The sequence below is a fragment of the Zosterops lateralis genome (genome assembly GCF_965231275.1).
Source record: "Zosterops lateralis genome assembly, chromosome: 1".
Taxonomy (NCBI): domain Eukaryota; kingdom Metazoa; phylum Chordata; class Aves; order Passeriformes; family Zosteropidae; genus Zosterops; species Zosterops lateralis.
Genome location: NC_139762.1, coordinates 80,390,953 through 80,413,016, shown reverse-complemented (window position 1 = coordinate 80,413,016; position 22,064 = coordinate 80,390,953). Strand labels below are relative to the sequence as shown.

The following is a 22,064-nucleotide window of genomic DNA, read 5'->3' as shown; positions in this document are numbered from 1 at the left end:
CTCTATTTGTCCTGTTTAGGTCTGTGGGAAAATCTTTGATTTGCATGAGCTGCCCCAGCAAAAATACTTTTACAAGAATAAAAATATTACCTCTTTTATTTTTTGTAGGCTATAGTCTCAGGAAAAACTTACCATTACAATTGCATTCTTAAGAACAATTAAAAAGCAGATGAAATGCCTTAGAGTTTGGAGTAAGCATCAAAGAAATATACTATCTGTAAAAGGCAGTAATTTACTGTCTCTAAAATATTATTCTGAGTGTCCTAGCATGACTTACACTGCTGAGATCTCTTTATAAAATTGTTGAATGTTATTTCTAATATAATTTTAGCTGTAAAGAAAAATTATTCTTCTTCAGTCAAAATTGTAACATACACAACAGTGGGGGAAAAGCATTTTCATTCGTTCCTGAAACTTTGAAAAGGAATTTAGCAAACTTCTCACAGTGTGTGAAAGTTCTTGCCATCCTTTGATGTATTTGACCTTTTTTTTAATCTTAAGAACAACTAGTACTAACAAATGAAAACAAAAAGTCTTAGTTTTGACAGTTCTTTCCCCTTGACTTAATCCCAGTGTAGCTCTTGTGCTTTTCAGGAATACATGAAAGCCTCTTTTCTACACACTCAGAAATATTTCAACGCCTGACTTGGTCGTGATAAAAGTGCAACTTCAGAATCCAACACGGGGCCAAAACACATTTCTGACCTGCTGCCAGGTTTTACCTGAAATTGCTTAGTACTAGTGGGAATTTTCTACCTACAGAAGGCATATTTGTCTACAGTAATAGAAAAAGACCAGATCATCACACAAGATTAAAAATTAATTAGAAATCCAGGCATGATGATTTTTTAACAGACCAGTTTGCTTATTTAATGAAACTCCTAAACAACAACAACAAAATCTCTGAAAAAGTTTCACAAGTATAATTTCTGTAATCAGAAAAAAACCCCCCAAAATCTAAGAACAAAACCTATGAAAAACAGACTCTGGGTTATACTTTCTTAAAGTTTATTTGTCAAATATCTTTCTGTCTTAAAGGACTAATTTGTGGATCCTTTTCCCCTCTCTCTCAAGTAATGATGAACTCAGTACCTGAGATTTGGTAACCCTCTGGAGCCATCCTCTGCTCCATTCTAATAAGGCACTTAGAACTGGGCCTCCAGCATGCTCAGAAGTCTTTGTGCAAAGAATGTCATTGCACTACCTCACAGAAGCAAGAAAGGAAGTGATCTGAAGCTCAATATCTGCATTAAAACTTTCTCAGTCATTTGAGTGTCGTGCATTCAAGGGTCCCGTTGTCCATAATTTCTCTTAACTGATAATTACAAAAGGAAAAAGTGCTTTAATGTGTAAATTGTAGAACTCTGTCTTGTTCTCTTTTGTGGTTCATACACACAATTGGAATAGTAAGAAGTCAGTTTTCCAGAAAAAACAGCTCATTTAAATATCCAGTGAATAGCCTGTAACATGAAAAACAGTCCATATGCCAAATAGACCCATCAGCCACACAAATTCAGTTTAAGAGCAACCAAACAAACACATGTAGTAAAAAAGCCAAGTGCCGCAACTGTCAACCTCCTTCTACAACATGATGCAAGAAGACAAATATGTGATTCAGGTATAAACCCAGTAATTTTACATTTACAAATGAACAGACACTTTGAAAGAATGGGAAGCTGAAATGAGTTCTTCTAGTTCAATGATAAAGGGATGTGAATGTGTTTCTAGGAAAACAAGAAAACTACATCTTGAAAAAAAACAAAACAAAAAACAACAACAAGAAAGGAAGAGAAATAGAGCTTATTTCAGACATAGTAACTCAGGAGAGCATCTGTATGAGGAAAAACAACTTTAAACCCTGGGATGGGATACCATGACATTGTCATTTTGGTTTCTCACTCTGTTAAAGCAGCATTCGACTTGGGCTAGATGATAGTTCAGATGTTAATTTCTAGTTGTATAAATATGAGATAAATAATGGCACTATTGGTTAACTTTGGATATTCCATTTTGGCATAAGTTTCTACTTTTTATGCTCCGATTTTCACTTTTCCATTGGATATGCTGATTTTTAAGTTGACACTGTTGTTACTAAACCAAACCTGAAAGTTTTGGATGAGGTATTACATCATAGTGCATATTCTTTTCATGTACTTTGGTCGACACTTAAGCTCAGTAAGCCTGTTTGCCTCTGCCCTTAAATTTGAAACATTTGAAAGCATTATCAGTAATGCACTTCTTTTCAAGTCTTATAAATCGAAGTATTGGAAAGTTATTTTCTTTCTCTCTTGCTTTGGTTTTAGAACTCAGTGAAAAAGATAATTGTAAAAGTAAAACCAGAAACAACGTAAATAGGTATATTTAGCAAAGTTAACACTCTAAAAATCCTATGAATAAAGATTAGATTCCAGAAAAAACACAAGCAATATGCAATCCTATTAACCTGGAGGAACAAACAAATAGAATCATGATTGCTCAAGTAAGATGATTCCCTTAACCTACAAAGCAATCTCCCTGCCACATCTGAGTTTCAAGTGCCTTCTTGCATCTATTTTGCAGTCTTGAAAAACCATTATCAGTGCAGTGCCTTGAGAAGAAAGGAGGGTAAATCAGCTTTGGTTGTTGACTAATCAGATGAGCACAATTAATTACAACACCAATCAGTTCATCGGATTATTAGCTTCATCTCTTTTTGATCAGCTACTTAGAAATTTTTATACAGAGGATAAGAAATTACAAAGCAGAACGCTCATTAGAGTATCAGAAGTATGAAACACTGCTCTGAAACAAACTAAGTTACAGCACAGTACAGCAAAGTAGGAGACAAATGCTGTTCAGCTGTGTGATTGCCCACGATCTCAGTGCTGCGGGCTGCTACGGACATTTCACTGGCTGGAGTCTCTGTCCACATCTGTGAGGTGTCTTTCTTCCCTACCAAACTAAAAATCTTTAGAAATGCTGCTTATTTGCCATTTCTTCCTGTTCCTTGTCTAAATTAGTTACCAGTATCTAAGTTCTTTTACTGTCATAATCCATATGCTCTGCTACCAGCTCCTCCTTCCAAATTTTCAGTCAGGCATCTCAAAATTAATTTATTACTTGCTCATATTATTTCTTTCTAGTCACATAATTCATTAAATGATACTGTTCCTGTGAAATTGCATTTCCTTATTTCTGGAACAATCTCTACCCTCAATTTTCTTTTTGTTATGCTTTAACTCCATTAAAAACATCAAGGTACCTGTGCTGCTTCACAGCAATAGCATCTCAGGGTGTTATGATTTTTTGAACTAAATACCTGTAAAAAAAAAATCTCATTATCATAAATTGCCTAATTGTGAAAAATATATAATGTGATGCATAATAAATTACAATTCTTACGCTTGCCCAAATGTGCCTTCAGCGTAAGAAATAAGTATGTATGTTTGTGTCCTATTTTCATGACAGTTAACCTGTAACTGCCAGTGAGCATCCTACCTCAGATTATGTCACATCATCCTATCTCCAAATGGCTTTATGTGCATGCTGAGGGATGGTGAAAGAACTGACCCTCTAGCATGCCCTTCAGCCTAATGAGTCCTTGTGCATCGCTGCTGCTTGAAATAACCCGTAAAAAAAGAAGGGGATCACTCTACCACAACCCTACTTACCCCCACCTAGTGCATGCCATGCAGAACAATGAACAAACTCTGCTAGGAGTGTTACTGTTGATGCTCTCTACCCCTTTGGCTGATACCCCAGGGGTGGCATCTGACAGCCTGATTTTCTGCCAGAGCAAACTTCTTACAAGACCCTACACTGCCCTGTTTTGAAGCCTGGCTCTCTTGTATGTCACAGAAACTGCTCGGGAGGCAGATATTACTTATTGTCAGAGATTTAATTTTTCCCTTTCATTTTCACACATACCCTTTGAATCAATTCACTCATTCCTGTTAAACTAAATGCTAAATTTAAACTTTGCATTAATGCCTTAAGATGCTCACAGAACTCTTGCATGTGTAGCAGACTCTCTACTTTGTTATTTGCTTGGCCATGAAACATACAATTATGCTTTTGATATTTCACCCTCCAATCTGCAAAGATATGCATTTAACACATTACTGTATTTGCTTCATCCTGATTCTTCCTATAAATTGTACCAAAACACTTGTATGCTGTGAAAGAAGAGGACACCTCATCCTCAACCCTTCCTCTCCCCCAAAAGTATAGTTTGCAGGAGCTGTATGTATCTGATTGAGTAAAGTTTTCTGCAGAATCATTGTATTCTTTCTCTCATGATGCACCTTTGTGCATCCTATTTCCATCAAGTTTCGCCTTACATAGAACATGGACATAGGAACATGTTCCTTGGGCCAAGAGACAGAGTGGACTGTGTTTGGAAACCTGCAATTCACCAACAATAAAAAAGGAGTGGGGGAAAAATTATGCAAACTGAATAACCAGAAAAAGTTGACAGCTGGTTTCAAGTACAAAGTTACTGGTGCTGTGGCAAACTTCAGCCTCGGTCTATGGTTAATTATTCCTATGCTGAGGAATTCCTGCAGTTGTTTTTACTCTTGAGTTGACAGGTAAGAATTCCCTGAGCAAGAGATACTCAACACCATTAGTGCATGCTGCCATGTGACCTGCTTTTACAACAAACCTCACCTTTAACAGTGCTTTGACTGCAGTGGTCTATGCCCGGGAAAAGAATCATCCTCTGTATGCTTCGTTTGCCAGTCAGACCAAATTAGCAAAAAGATAATTACAGCTTCTAAAGGTGTCTATTATTTTCTGAATAAACACTCATTCTAATTTTGTAATTATTATTTTACCATTCCCGGTTAATTGTCAGTTACTTGAAAACATAGCTTCCTCTGAAATAGTGCAAACACAATTCCCTGAATTACAGTAGAATTTCCTGCATTAGATATAAAGATTACAAATTACTTAATAGAACTTTAGGAAGCTTAGTGCTTATTCCCTAGCTCAGAGATTTCCATTGCAAAATCTTGCTGAAATAAATATGTTAGTCCCAAAATATGAGAGCATTTTTTCTTCCTTTCTTAGCAGGTGGCTCCGGTAAAATGACACTCCATAAAGATAGTAAATGCATGAATCGAGTATTGCAATGTTCCAGTTCCTGGTGCTTGAGTTATCTTTCTGCCCAGAGCAGACTGTCTCCATGTCCCTCCTCTGGACTTGCTCCAACAGGTCCATGAGCTTCTGATGTTGGGGGCCCCAGAGCAGGATGCAGCACTCCAGTTGTTGTCTCAGGAGAGTAGAGTAGTGCGGCAGAGTCACCTCCCTTGATCTCCTGGCCATGCTGCTTTTGATGCAGCCCAGGATACCACCGACCTTCTGGCTGTAAGCACACACTCCTGGTCCATGTCCAGCTTTTCATCCACCAGAACTCCCATGTGTTTCTTGGCACGGCTGCTCTCAGTGGCTTCTCCCAGTCTGCACTCATGTCTGTGATTGCCCTGATCCAGGTGTGGCACCTTGCAGTTTGGCTTGCTGAACTTCTTGAGTTCTCATGGGCCCACTACTCAAGACTGTCTGGGTCCCCTTGAATGAGACCCCTCCCTTGTGTTGTGTCAACTGCACTTCTCAACTTCATGTCATCTGCAAATTTACTGAAGGTGCACTTGATTTAAAGAGCACTGGCCTTAAGACAGAGCCCTGAGGGGCAACACTCATCACCAGTCTCCCCCTAAAGATAGAGCCATTGACCCCAACTCTCTGTATGTGTCCATCCAGCCAATTATCTACCCACCATGTGAGGCAGAGGTATTGCAGGGGCCTCAGCTGGGGCTCACCCTCTCTTCCCTACTGCACTCAGAAACAGACAATGATTGGGCTTTGCTGGGCACAAGCACCACTCCCTGTATCTTTGGGCTCTGGCAGCAGGTCTGTCTCTGATCACAGCTCTGGGAACTCCTTAGCTGTGTAAAGCCACACCAGGGCTTAGAGCAAGAACTGCACCCCTGCACTCCAGAAACACCCACTGGAACCAATGGGTGCCTTAACACTTCAGGAACATTCAGGTACTGTATGGACTCTTCCACTGGAGGAAGCTGTGAAAAAGTTATCTGTACTTCATACGCAGTATTTATCCTGCACAAACTTCCTCTGGAGATAGAGGGTATATCCTGAGAGTATTCACTGGGAGAATTACTGAGAAACAACTATTCTGCAATGTAGACAAGTCTGTAAGACAAAGCTCTTGGTTACAGCAGACAAGTAGTAATCCATAGCCAGCTTCAATTTAATCTACTTAATCTGCCTGCTTCTCACCAAACATACACTCACTTTTGCCTCACCATTTTATCTAAAATATTGCCTTCAGCATCACTGTATTAAGCCACACAACACCACTGTCATCCATGTCATCTGTTCTCTTGAGAATCTCCATGGAAAGCAGCATCCTAGCAGATGGAAAACACAAACTTCACTGTTTTCCCACACTTTTGGGGATATACTGTGTTTCTCCAAATACTACATCTGCTGGGCAGTGGTACTGCTGTGATGGCTGCAGCCAAAGCCACTCACATGCATGTAGGAGAGAATGCCTGAAATTCAGTCCACACAATGAAATCTTTTCTCAAAACGTCTAATTAAACTGAGCTGTTGAACATTTCTAATTCAGGCAGCAAAACCTCATACACCTGCCTTTGCTATCTGTTATAGCCTCTTCCAGGAATCATGTAAGGACTATCAATATGACTCCTGCCCTCTTTCCCAGTAAAAGTTATACCACTTAGATCTTCAATTTATACATTTATAACCCAAAGTCCACTTGAAAACTGGAACTATAACCTGTCTCAGAAGATTCAGGCAGTCTGCTAGGCTGTAAACTTAATTTACATGTGCCCCATTAACTGAACAAAACATGACAGCCAAAAAAACCTGCAATGCCAGAGAAGCTGATCACTACAATAACACCAGAAAGAACAACAGTAACAAGCATAAACTCTCAAAGTACTTTAAAGATTAAGTGCAACCATCTTATTTATTTAAACCAATGGTGAAGTCACTCTGAACAAACAGCAGAGAGTTCTGGAAATATTTCAGTATACAAGTTCAGAGAACTCCAGAAAAGTATGGAAGTATTAATGAGATTGAAAATAAGACCAAAATGTCCCGAAGCTGTATTAGGTAAACTGATTAAAAAAAAAAAATAAAATCTACTGCATTTCCTCTATGTCCAGTTCATCAAAAACTGCAGTATTAATATTTTGCATAGAATGTTTCACTTTGATTGCAATTTCAAGAGGATTCAACTGAATTTAGAGACTTACAAATGGCAAGACACCTTGTATGTAATGGTCAATACTTTTTCTCTGAGTGCAACTTCATCTTGATGTAAAGAATACAAAAAGCAGCTTGCAACTGCAATTCTGAAACTGTCTATTTAAATAAACATCTAATTACAAATGTACATTATTGTAACTATACATATTAATTAAAGTACCATCAAAATACCACGTATTTACTTGTTTACTAACAGAACCCAAATTAACACTTATTAGCCTACATGACCATAATTAGAAAAATTTTCAAATACATATCTTTCTTGAGCTGTTTGGCTGACATTTGAAAGTAATCATACTTGTAATTGCTAATCAGCTCATTGTTGTAACACGCTTTACAGAACAGTACACTTAGACAGACAAGCACTGAAAACTCATATAATACCTAAATTAAATTGGCCTCTGCATCTGTAATTTTACAGATTTTACAGAATGGTTGTGGCATGTCATCTACGCTGTCACTTTTCACCCCTGTAGGACTCACTGTGTGTGTAGGAATCCACCACACACAATGGATTTATTTGATGCGACTGACAGTTTCACTTAGAAGGGCTTGTTGGGGTTGTTTTCCATCAACCTGCTCACCTCTGTCAGCAAGTGCTCTATGACCAATGCAAGGGAAGAGGAATAATGGCCCTGACATAAGAAAGGAGGTAAGGGAATTTTCCTCCATTCCAGATTTTGTCTCAGAGCTTGTATTTTCTGCATTCCCAGTTTTCCAGGGGCTTGACTTGAAACTCTGGAGACACTCATACAATCTCAGAATTGTTGGCTGGAAAAACCATCAGGAAGTCATCAGAGTCCATCCTGCTGCCTGTGGAAGGATTGTCAAGACCAGTCAAGGTCAGTGTTTTTTTTGGAGAGCCTTGACGTGATCAAAGGATGGACATTCCACCACCTCTCAGTTCCAGTCTTGTACTGCCTACCGCGTGAAGTACAATATCCAATCCAAATTTCTCAAACTGAAACTTGTGACCTCTTCCCTGCACCCTCTCCAGTTTCTGAGAATTCTTATGGAACTGAGCGGGCCCAAAGCTGGAAACAGTGTTGCCCAGGTGTCTATAGCAGTATCAAGAAAAAGGAGGTAATCTTCCATGCACCTCCTGGTCACAGATGTCTCCCAGTCTGCCATATACAGGATGAGAACACATTTTTGGCTCATATTTGGATTGGTGTCCTCTATAAACTCCAGTTCCTTTTCAAAAGTGTTCTGCTTAGTCAGGATTTACAGCCTGTACTAATAAAACAATAAAGGAACAGTATATTCCATCAGTGCTCTTCCTCCATCCACGTGGACAAACACTTTATCACAGAAGGTAATCACACTCACTAAACATTATTTGCCAATGGTAAATCCATGCTGACTGTTCTTCCATCATATTCTTTGAAACGGATTCTAAAATGTCACAGTCCGTGTTTTTTCCGAGGTTTGAGATAAAGGTGATCCTCAGACTATTTTTGTTCTCCTCAAAACCAGATTAATTTTTAACCTTTGTCTAGTTCTGAGTCATCTCCCCAAAACATCAGTGTGATAGAAGTCTCACAACTGCATCAATCAGCATTTTTTGCAGTACCCTTGGGTAAATTCCATCCAGTGTCATGGATCTAAATACATACATCCATATATATATATACGTATATATTTTCTCCAAAGAGCCCTTATCCTGTTGATGCCCAGGGCTCCTCCTTGCTGTTCTTAAAACATACTGAAATGTACAGGAGCCCAGGAGCAGGATTTGCCTGATAAAACTACAGCAAAGCAGGTGTTGAGTTCTTCAGTCTTCTGCCTTTTATCCATCACTAGTTTGTCTTCCCCATGCATTAATGGACTTACATTCTTCTCAACTTCTTTCTCCTTTTAGGATACATATGTCTGTAAAATTCCCTGCTGTGACCCTTTATATCCCAAGTTACCCCCTGCTGGTATTTGATCTTCCTCATTTTTTCTCTGAATGCAGCTTTTCATATTCCTTTGTTGTTCTGATTTCCACTCCAGTTTCTTCTTGTGCTCCGGGAGACTTTCTGTTTACCCAAGTGTGTGGTTCTGCCATAATTTCCAGCCTTCCTGTACAGCAATGTGATTTGCTCTCAAGTTCCCAGCAAGCTGATGGCTTTTTGTTTGGTGGTTTGGTTGGTTTTGGGGATTTTTGGTTGGTTGGTTGGTTTTGGGTTTGTTTGTTTTTTTAATTAGTACACACCTTTCTCCTCTGAAATGGATTCACAACAGATTCAAAATCCATGGAGTGTGCGACTGCCATGGATACCTTGATGGTGTGGTCATGAGGAATGATCAAATATCTAGGCAGGTATGGTTAAAAACCAAACTTAACTTGAAAGTATGTCACTAGAGCTGAGAATAACAACCTAAATGTACACTCCAGGCCCACAGGAGGTTGATATCAAAATAAATAGTCTGTACTGCTGGCTGCTGCAGGGGCACACTTACTCAGTGCTGCAAGTTACCTTCCATTTCCACTTCCATCATTCCTATTTCCTGCCTGCATGTCAAGGACTGCAACAGCACTACTGCTTCAAGTGAGACAGTAGCAGGACTTGAGCTGAGGCCACTAAATTCATTTCACACTAACTAGGAAAAAAACAGAGCAAACTCCCAAATGGCATCTGCTGGAAACCACTCTGTTTCTCAATGCAGATTTTAAACACGAACAAATATTTATTATTGATAAAACAGATTAATAATTTGTTTCTTAGTGAATACATGAACCTGAAAAAATGAACAGCACAAGGACAGACCTCCAGCAGAGAGGAGTAAATGTGAAATGATTAAACAGGAAAGGCATGAATAAGCTTAGATGCCTGCCAAGAGCCCCATTCCCAATACTGCTGCATGTCCGCACCAGTGAAAACTCCAGGTATTGAGATATCACTGTAAACATGATCAATCTCCTTTCTTTCCTTATCTAAGAATAAAAAGTAAGGAAAGAAAGAATGAAATGTTATTATTAGTACAATTCAAAACCAAGAAGAAAACTGGTGGGTAGTTTGACTGTTATCCCCATAAAACAATCCTGCACTTGATTTAAGAATGGGAGCTATTAGGTTAATCTAGAATATAAAGAACAATGGAAATCAACTACTTTTACTTTACGGCAGCTACCTCAGAAGTTTTTGATAGATGAAGGTCAGTACATGACAGTTACCACCACAGTATTAAATAAACTCCAGTTCCTGCATACTTTTTTTTATCTATTATGTCTGATACAAGGTGTGGTTTGCATTAGAACCCCCTAAACTGTACTAACTGGAAAATACCTTAAGTACCCCTATTACAAAGTAAAATGTATTTACTTTGCTAAAATATGATCAGTTGAAGCTCTCACATATTTGTAGGCGAGGAAATATAAATAGTATATATGGATTATGCTACTTTGACTTTGTAAACTCTAATCTTTTTAGCTTATAGTATAAAGATAATTTACTATAATGGTCTACCCAAAGCATTGAAGAATGGCTGACTACATAACACATCCACTAGCAATAAAACATAATGATAGGGCTCGTGCTATGAAAAACTAACATTTGTTTACATAAATTAGCCCCTATCTAGTAATTACACTGTATGTCTGCCATAAGGTCAGGCAAAATGTAACCCCTGCAGAAGTGATACTGCAAGCATTATAATCTAGACAGAGATACGTTGGAGAATTATGGGGGATAATTAATCAGTTAATGTTTTCCATGTGTTTCATGATATGTGGAGCCATGATTCTAGAATAAAATATTCGTGCTAATGCAAACACTTCCCACTGCCTTAGAAGAAATTCTACCAACCCTATTATTCAGGCCAAAGAGTACAAAAAAAGAAAAATGTATAAATGCAAACAAGCCCCTTTAGAGGGGGGAAGACACACGTCTTCCCGTTTTATTAGGAAATAAATATGCATTTTCATTACAGATAATAATAGTAGTGAAGTGCCTGAAGTACCTACATATTCAGGGGCAAAATGGTAAAACAAACTGATTCTTTACAGATCATATTTGCAATCACAAATGTGACAAACATACAGCATTAGTACGCCTCTAAACAACCAGTACCTCATTCAGGTGTCTAGTTAAATAAGACACCTAAAATAAGTCACAAATTGTTTTTATAATCAAAGGAAGACAATTGTTTTTCCCCCTGAAATCTTTTAAGATGGAAATGTTGCTTATTTAACTTTAGATACTCCAGGTTTTTTTGATTAAAGCACACACACACACAAAAAAAACAAACCCAAAAAACCAAAAAAACCCACGAAACCCAAACAAACAAACAAACAAACAAAAAAAAAAAAAAAAAAAAAAGGAAATCTTTGAGTGATTCAGTAACCAAGGACTCTTTTAGCTGACTTTTCCATAACCTAGGTGAAGACAAAACTACCAATTCTCTAAAAGGTAAAGGAAACAAAAAAGCGCAAACACATTGTTCTTGTAAAAACAGTTAAAAACTCCCATGTCATTTCTGAAAACGGTATGAAATTTCAGTTCGGAAAATGGTATAATCTGTGTGGATTTCCCTTTTCCTTGTTTCAGTGCTGGTGATTCCAGTGGCAACCACACTCCTGATTTTGCTGGTGGATCCTATGACTTCTCTGCAGACCAGGTGTCCTCAGTAACCTCTGCAACCCAGTGACAGGGAAGGGTGACACGATTCCACATAAGGAGGAGGACCACACTGTTTCCAAAACAGATTGATATCCAGCACAGAAGATATCACCCTAGTTACATCACTCTCCTTGATGTTAAATTGATAAAGCTGAACCCTCCTCCTTGAACTGGTCTCAGTTGATTCTTCTATTTGTCCTGGCTGATCATTCTCTTGTGCACAGAAGATATTCATACAAACTCACAAATGTTTGCGCCTGGTCGTGCTGTTTGTGAATGCAGAGCCCTTCCTCTCTGCTCTGCTCCCTTTATCACATGCACTATAAAAAGCATGACCCCCACTCTGTTTGTTAACTAAAAATAGGATCAATCTTATTTCTGTGGGTTTATGAAACTTAAATACTTCTGGGGTGACAAGCTGTGCCCAAGGCCAGGCCACTGTAGATCTCTCTCCTCACCGACTGCAAGTGCCCACCTGTGCAATGAGACCACAAGCACCTGCAGCTAATTCTAACACTTACATAACTAGCTAAAGTGCAAAAAATATTGTGCATCTTCTCATATTTGCATTGATTAGAAGACACTCCTTCTTAACATGAAGTCTGGAAACCAAACATAGCAGGTATCAAAATTAACCCAAGTCAACCAATTTGACTAGTTAACTAAAAAACTTCCTCAGCACAAATCAATTATATAAAGCAAACACAGGGAATTAAATACTTTTTGTGTAAATAAATATTTTTATTATCCATTCTAGTGGGTATTTTTACTTCATTAGGAGATTTAAAAAACCCCTAAACTCACATTTGCATAGGCACTATACTTATAATGGCCCTCTCATGACCATCTTTTTTTAAACACTTTTGAGATATTGTTCTTTTGTACACAGTAAATCTAATATAAAGATGGATGAATGACAGCAGGGGAGAAGAAATGTTTCACAGTACTACTGTCCTTCAAAAGAAAACGTTGAAGCTGTAACCAACTAACTGTAATAAATGACTACCTAACAAAAATAAATGAACTGTGAATGTAAAAAAGCTACACTAGGACAAATACTTCAAAAGTACATTGTCACAAATTGTCTGCATGGAGTGTGCAATCCTAGCTAAAAATACTGTTATAGAATCGTAAAATGGTCTAGGTTGGAAGGGGCCTTAAAGACCACCAGGCTGCAGCCTCCCTGCCATGAGCAGGGACACTTTCCACTAGACCAAGTTGCTCAAAGGCCCATCCAGCCTGGCCTTGAACACTTCCAGGGATGGGGCATCCACAACCTTTCTGGAAAAACAGTTCCAGCTCCTCACCACCCTCATAGTAAGGAATTTCCTTCTAACATCTAATCTAAACCTATTCTCAGTTTGAAACCATTCCCCCTAGTCACTATATGCTCTTGTCAAAGGACAACTATCAGACTATGTTTTCATAGTACATGCTTATGCATTTAAAATACTGGATTCTTAATTTTTCTTACTGAATGTATTCTTTCTTTCACAAGAAAACTTTCCCACCAGTAATAAAGACCTTGAAAATACTGTATATGAAACTAATTTAGGGAAGACAGTAGGAAATAAACACCTGAAATACAAACCCCCCAGTAACTCTAACTGATTTTTGAAGAGGGCAGTCTGCCACCCTTTTTCTGTATTAGACAGAAACTTAGCACTTTGCTGGCAGAACACACAAAAATCCTCTCGTTTTCTGCTGCTGTTGCTTTTCTGAGGCAGTGTTTGCAAGGCTGTGTGTGTATCAGTAAGCTGTAGCTGGAAATCAGCACCACCTTGCCCAAGCTTTAAATCCTGTCACTTCACTTGTGTGAGTGTTAGTTTGTATTATGACCACAGAAATATTCAAATTGGATAAAATCAATGAAATTGAACTGAATCACTTGCTTTTTTCATCAGTCTTTACAGAAGCTTCAATTTACCCTCAAATTAACTGTCCACTTTACTAAAACTCTCAGAAAGGGGGGAATCCATTTTATTGCAAGTAGTGGTCTTCTCCATTTCTCAATGTGCTTTTACTAGACTGCCCTCTCTTCATCAAAAGAGATCAATGAAAAATCTTCCAAAGTGCTAAAAGTCCTCTATGGAGATTTGTACTGATGAATGCAATCTCAACACTCACCAGGCAAAGTTTCACAATATATGATATTCAGAAATGATCTTCTGCTTTTCAGTGTTCAGCTCAGATATTATGAGTGGTCCGCAAAATAAGCAGGTCTGGTAGTCTACAGCCTGTTTCATCACACTCCCCAGGAGCTGTATTTTTATTTATTTACTTACTTCATCAGTAAGTAAATTTCTTGGGAAAATATTTCCCAAACAGATAAAAGTTGCAGAGTTTGTGAATGTGATTAGTAGGGACTGCAGCTCTTGGGGCTTCAGTGCTACACTCACTGCTGGAGAGCGCTTCTCACCAGCTCTCAGTAGCTCACCAACTTGCAGACATGTGGAATGCCATCAAAGCCTTCTCTCAGGAAAAGATTTGAGCACTGGCTCAATTTGAGCTGCTGGCATTAATTACTCCTGTGCCTGAAGTCCAACATTCACATGCCTACAACATTCTGAAAGGAGGTGATAAAATGTTTGCTCTGTGATGTTGGCTGGCTTATCCAGAAGGCTGAAGCAAGCTCAGGATACTTCAAATACATCTCTCTACTGCAAATCCTCAGACTGAGCAGAGACCAAATGATCCTCCCATTCCTAGGCAAAGTTTCTTCAGATTTGAAGCCATTTATCATGAGACAAAGAGGGAAAGTTGCAGAAGTACACCCTTCCTTTCCTTCACTATGCAGAGCCATGTGTTTTCACATTATCCTTTTTCATACTGCCTAGTAATGCATATAGTTTTAAGAAGAGAAAATCTAGTCAATATAGAAATCATGCGATGAGCACCAAAGAACCCAAACTTACTGAAGATTACTTTATTTTCTCTGGTGAAATTGAGTGGGCATAGAAACTCTGAATGACTGTGTTTCTCATGTTTCTTGGGTAAATAAAAACATCATCCTCTATCATCAATCACCGTGACCGTGAGTGGTGCCACAGAATTGTCACAATCAGCTTTTCTCTCATGCTGAGAAAAATAATATTTTCTGTGGAGCCAGACTATATGAGTTTTTCCAAGTATCAATTCAAAAAGGACTCTTCAGGATTTTTGATAGTCAGCAAAGCCACAACAGAGGTACACCTTGATTCCTACTGACACTTGTGGTTATTCTTCTCAATGGGCTCAGACAGCCAAAAAAAAATTGGCTTCATTTCTTTACCTTCCCCACACAGTGACTGCATGGATGCAGCTCTAAAATACACATGGTACCACAAAGGCCTAGGGGACTTCTTGCCAAAAATAAAACACCTGTGGCACCGTGATACTCAGCTCTGCAGCTGGCCAGTGAGAAGGAGACCTGTTATTGTCAGCTGTGCTTAAAAGTCAGCTAAAATCAAGCCAGCAGGACGCTCAGATCATACTTTATTACAGTGTCTGCCAAGCTAACACTTGTTACTGCATAAATAAAAACTGTTCTGAAATGACAAAAAACCCAAACAACAAAGTTGAAGCCATTCCACAAAACAAACAAATTACCTTCTTCAAAACATTCACATCCAGGAGGCTTAAACCTCTGGCAGGAGGAAATATAAATTAACACTACCTAAAACTATGCAAATAAGAATGGACATTCAATTTTCATATTAGGCACTAGCTAACAGTAGGCATTCAACCTGAAAGGAATTAAAATCATCAAAAGCTGAAAAAATAGTCAGTTGTTCAAAATATACTTGAGATATTCAACACCCCCCACATTCAAAGCTAGGGTACTTCATAAGCCATTCAGCCTTAAAAGCAACACTTTATAATTTTGTCACTGTTGCTGAGCCTAAGAATATAATAAGATGCAAAAGGCAAATTCATTATTTTCATATGTAGGTCTATAATTTCCAGAAACAGTAAATTACTTAAATGCAGGAAGAACATAACCCTGCCATAGCAATAATACTTTTAATTGTATGACATCCAGTTTAGTTGTGGACATTTTTCCTGAAAAAATCCACATACATTCATGTTAAATAGAATAAAAACATCAATTGAAGAATAGAAACTAAATTTCAGTTAGGTCCTCAGTTAGCAGACTCTCAACATACAGGTCCAGTATTTCTATTTGGTATCTAAAAATGAAGCCCCTCTGACCCATGAGTGAGTTTCATTGTTTGTCCAGGAACCACTTACATAGTATTTTGAAGATGTATGTTGACAGACCACTTTCTGGCTTACTCTGCTAAATCAGTACATTGGGAGTTTGTTCTGCATTTGAAGGTAGAGCAGCCCAGCATCTCTTTTATCAGATAAAATGATGCAGGAAGGAGATATGTCATCAAAGCTGCTTTCTATGTTTTTAAGTACAGGAAAATAAAAAGTGGCTGGAATTATGTTGTATTGTTTTTCAGACCAAAAAAGCATACAAAGGACATTCCATAACACCAGTTTTAAACAAAATTTCTGTTTAAGATTTTCATCAGCTTGAGCCCAGAATAAACTTCCAGAGCTATCAATTTGATATGTTGAAATAATGCTTTTAACAGGAATGCTGAAGAAGCATTAAAAGCACTACACTTCAGAGTGCTATTTGAATGCCACTGCTATAATTAATACAGTATGACCTTGTATAAACCTTATAAATTAGTTCATGAATATGCAAATTAGGAATAACTACACTGTGAAGAAAAAGTGGGGTGCTTAAATATCTGACACAACTACACATTTAATTCTGTTGGTACTTTTCCCTTGAGTATCTTCTGAATAAAAATATTACAGCAGTAATCAGATGACACTGATCTATTCCTACCAAAATCTCTCTCTCCCCCTGAGTTTTAACATTAGACTTTTATTTCAGCTACATTTCTGAACAATTGCAGCATTCAGGAAGGAAGAATCTCTTTAATATCTTGCAGAAATTCACCTTCAAAACTTTAGGCTTAACTGGGATGCAATCGTTGTGGCCTCCCAATTGGTTTGTGACTCTTTTCTAGACAGGAATCTAGATTCTTGAAAAGGTGAAATACACATTCTCCTGCAGACTGACTCTTATTTATTTCCTGTATTTTTTCCCATTTTGGCTTGGGTGAACTGCTTGTAGTAACAGCCCCTCCATTGAGTAGGTTGTCTGTGGAAATACACAATTCATTTGAGTTTTGTCCTAACTCTGCATTCTGACAGGTTCCTTTCTGAGAGAAAACATGGGCTTTCTGAGGGAAAAAATTGCACAGTCAGAGCCTGAGAGGAGCTGCTGGGTTCTAGAAAAGCACAGAAAGTACTGAGGTGGGTTGGTGAGTCCAAAATTTCTATATCCACCACCACCATCAACAGAGATGGACAAAACATGACTGTTCTTTTAACAGGAGGAGAATCACAAAATCAGCAGCAACAGTCCTGATCCTACTGTAAGAAGCCAGCTCCACTTGTGCTCAACAGCAAATACTCAGAGCTTGCACCAGTCAGTAAAGACAGAAAGGTATTATGGCCTCCATAACCATCCTTTCTATATCTGAATGTATACAACATAACATCCACACATATGCACATGCGTACATGTATCATTTCAGTCTCAAATATGTTTCACATACATGTTCTGTCTACATATGTGTTTCTCCAGAAACTAAATAGATGATGAATTATACAGTCTGTGTCATTTATTTGATGCTGTTCCCATGTCTTATTTTGTCAGTATGCAGCTGAATGTTCTATTGAAAACAAGTGTACAGAAGCTCCTAAGAACAGGAGTCAATAGACTTTGGATTTTTAGAAGGGAACTGGAGAAGAAACAAGGTAGTGAGACAAATGCATTAGATGTAAATGTCTGTGAAATCCATCTCCCACCCGCAAACCAGCTGAAAACATTTGATATTCAGGTTTCACAGCTAACACAAATTGTTTTAACAAGGCAATTTATCCCTTCCAAAAGTTGATCTATCCAGAAAATGCTACTGGGTCAGTTATTCAAGTCATGTTTTAAAAGTACTTTTCCCCTTTGCTCTTCTACTTTGAGAGCTTGTTACGTATTTATTCAATTGAAAAATAATTAATGGTATTTTGTTAAAGGTTTTACAAGTAAGAAAGTACGAAGTATGAAAATTGGAAAGATATGGGGCTTTCTAAACAAATAATTACTTGGATGATACTCCCATACAATTTCAAACCAACTAATGGGGTGAAGATAAACATTTTAACAGGTCTTTGATTTTCACAATTACCCCTGTACTTTCAGTGTTTGATTAAAGATTAAACACAACATGGAAGAAAGAAAAAGCATTTTGTAATTTTGTGTCTAAACTCACACTACAATTTTTAAACAGTAAAGTCTTAAAATTCTTTAAAGTCCTCAGATGATATCCTATTAACTTAAATTTATTTTAAATTAATAGAAAAACAAGGTTCCAGATTGTACATGAGGCAAAAATTCTTGAAAAGTTTTTTGTCTGCAAATTTTTTCAAATAGTTCTCTGGAAAGAGATTTATAGTTTTGTAATAAGTAGGCTTGAAGAGGTTAGGACAGCATTATGCAATGTCTCTCTGGTTGATTTTCAAATTTCAGATTGGGGATTGCAAACCCCCTCCCACAAACAACTGGGATTACAATTCAGGTTTTACCTGACTATCTGTAATAACTTTAAGTGAATCAGAAACTTTGAGTCAAAGATACAGTATTTCCCTAATACAAGTAAAAGAGTCATAGCTATAATACAAAAGGAAAAAAGAAGTCTAACTTTACCAGTGCTTAATGAGGTAAGGTACTAGTATCTCAGTGGGGATGCAACTAAACTGGGTGATTACTCCAACACATCACACTGAGGTCTGGCAATTTATGAAAGATGAATATCTAGATTAAAATTGTAAGTGATAGCCATAATGCTATATTTAGATCATTGAATTATATAAACAATTTCAGTGTTCCAGTTATGTAAAATTAATTTGTACAATATTGTATTAAAACTACTTTCTTTTTTCAAATCAGAGAAGTATGCAAAGTGCAGTTTGTAAATAACATCTTTAAAGAAAAGAGAAAATAACAGGAGAAGAAGGTCTGATATTGCTGCTGCTTTTTATGTGATTTCAGCTGCATTACTGAGTGACTGGAGTTATAGACTCAAGAATGTGGTTAAGAAATATAATGAGTAAGCAGACAGGAGTACTAAAAACTGTAGGTAATAACCAACTTTTAAATTAAAAAAATCATAAGAAATTCTCATCCAGAAACTGAGAAAAGCAAAGATCAGCAGACAAATTAATAATTCATATACTGTTGTGATAAAAACGCAAAACAAAGATCTGACATTTCCTGTATAATGGCCATAGCAAACTACTTATTAGCGTTGTATATGGGATGGATTATATTACACCACCTCTCAAATATTGTTCAAAATTTTTAGAAGTGAATACACCAGAGAACCAAAGTCACAGAAGACTGAAAAAAACCCCTCAAGCCCAAATCCTCCTGGCATATTTGTTAGCACTAAACCTATGTAATATAACCTGATGTCTCTAAAATCTGAAATCTCTAAAACCATTAGATATTCAGAAATTGCCAAGTATCCTGAACACCACTACTCTTCCTCTGATCCTGAGCATTGCCACTGATATTCCCAATGCAAGTGAATTTTAACAGCGTCCCCTCAAAATGAGCTCTAGCAAAAGCAGAAAAAAGAAAAGAGCAGAGGACAACCAAACCAGAGCCTTAGAAGAAATTCTCTCATGGAAGATGACAATGAACTTTCCATTTAGCAGGTAAGCACAGCACAACCTTAGCCAGCAACCACAACACATCTTCTTGATTTACCTCCCTTGTCCAGTGAGATCTTGAAATGGAAATAAAGGACTTGTAACTAGACCCAAGTGGAAAGTGTGTAAGCTGTTCCATTTATTGAGGGTGGTGGCTATTTCACTGGAACAGAGCATGCAGGACTCCAATCACCTTCACAGAATTCTCTAATCTTTTCATTCTGACACTAGCTGTTTCCTCCAGCCTATGGTCCCATTGCATTACATTAATTCAACAGAAGAAACCAGTTACTATCTCAGGGGTGAGCTTGCACTTTTCTTTCGTGCACAATTTCAAATTTGAAATTTTGCATAGAATATTTTCAACAGTGACTGCGGAAAAGTAATCAAGAAGAGTTAATGCTGGTGTGAAGTAGAAGTAAGTTTCAACCCTCTCCAAATGTTCTTGCTCTGCCAAAAAGCATCCACACAGAGTCAGTGGGATGAAACTACCTAAAGAAGATGGATGGAAGCCAAAAAAATAATCTGATGCCATTAAAGAGGATAGAAAGATGCAGTTGGGAAATAGTGAGGGTTTGATATCAGAAAGATATTAAAAGGCTGTACTGCGATTGAAGGGCCTCATTTAGAAGGAAGATCAACCTGCTCAGGACAGTTTGAGCTGCTGCTACAGCTACCTGAGGAGGATTCAGGAGTTATAATATGCACAGTCTTTTGCAGGCAGATATGAGCTTATTTTGCACGAGCTGACCAGAAGCCATTCTGCTATGACAGCATCCCATCAAGCGCTCGGTAGAAAGCCTTGCTGCAAAGCAGTGTGTACCAGATCAGGCAACGTACCCTTCTCACGTGGCCCCAGTCCTCAGGCTGACCCAGAGTGCAGGCTACAGTAAGCTCACATCAGTTTGCAAATGGGCGTGCACATACACTCACAAGAAAAAAAAAAAAAAGAAAAAAGAAAGAAAGAAAGAAAGAAAGAAGAAAAATTTCAAGACCAGTGTGCAATGAATCTGACAACTAAGAGGTAGGAAAAACTGAAGTTTGCAGGATCAGGGCTGAGCACTGGTCCCTGAGAAGCAGTTGAGAAAAATTAACAGGAAGATGGAGCTTATGGTGAGGGGAGATCAACACCAGACACGATCATCCTGAGATGGGACCAAAGCCCCAAACTTGTAACAGACATATCTTTCAGAGGCAGCTCTTTCACTGAGATACATTAAATACTGGAAATGTGAGACTTTGAATGTAGTAAAGGTCTTCATGTAACATCTTCCGTCACCTCCTAGTGATTATGGCAACATTTTTTTGGTAGTGATTTGAATGCAATGCAACACAATTATCCCATAAACACTTTTCAAAAAAAGTCAGACAATTCAGGTACAAATACCTGGCTTCAGTCCCATACCCCAAGATAGCTGGTAATCACCTAATCACACGCGTTCAATCCAATACCACAATACTGTATTTAATTCCATATTCAATATGGAAGTTATTATCTTCTATCTTTCATTCTCTTCTGATTGCATATAAACTGTCAATAATATTTATTGCTTTTTCCCTTAAACTTTTCAAATATAACTTTGGAAAGGGAGACATTTCATTTGATGAAAGAGCACAAAGACAAAAAAGTGCTTGCTATGGATGCATAAAAAATACTGCTCTTTGACTCCTATCAATTTTTTAAAATTTATTTAGCTCTTTAATGTATATCTGCTTTGGATGCAGCATACAACATAGATTACAATCACTATATTATTTTCTGTGATGTACGTAAAAATATTAACGAATCTATTTTCATGTCTCTGGGATAGATTACAAATTATTTTCTCCAACATACCTGGAGAGAAAAAATCTACAGTTAAAAGAACCTGCCCATTACCTTAAAACGTTTCACGAAGAAAATGTGCACTGGAATTCAGAAACTGCTATGCCTCAATCCTTTAGTGAGACTTTGTCAGAACTGGAAGTCTTCTTACTCATTCTACTTTCATTCTCATATCAACAGTGACTTTTAGGAATGGACAGATCAAACTGCACTTATTTATAAAAATGCACTTTTGCATTGCATATATACAAGTTTGGCATAGAAACACAAACATAAACAGTTATCATACTTAGTAAGTATCTATTTAAGTCTTTTGGTTGAAAAATGTCAAATTCATTGGTCTCTTATTGAAATTTCATCTTTCCAGAGCATAAAAAATCTACTTTATATATTTTATCACAACTCCGGCAATGGGATCTGTAACCTTTAAGACATGTTACTTTTTGTGAACATCTTCATCATTTTTTGTACTGATTAAACTGGATGTAATAGTGAGAACATATCAACTTAATTTAAGCAGTTTGGGAAACAAGACATCTACAAAGGAAAAAATGTATGTAATATAC

At 37.6% G+C, this 22,064-nt stretch overlaps 1 protein-coding gene across 3 annotated transcripts in view; it reads right to left on the bottom strand.

Annotated features, from left to right (window-relative positions):
• The window catches only part of CTNND2 (catenin delta 2), a 419,330-nt gene that overhangs the window by 104,756 nt on the left and 292,510 nt on the right, over positions 1 to 22,064 (bottom strand). The gene's annotated exons all lie outside the window — the stretch shown is intronic.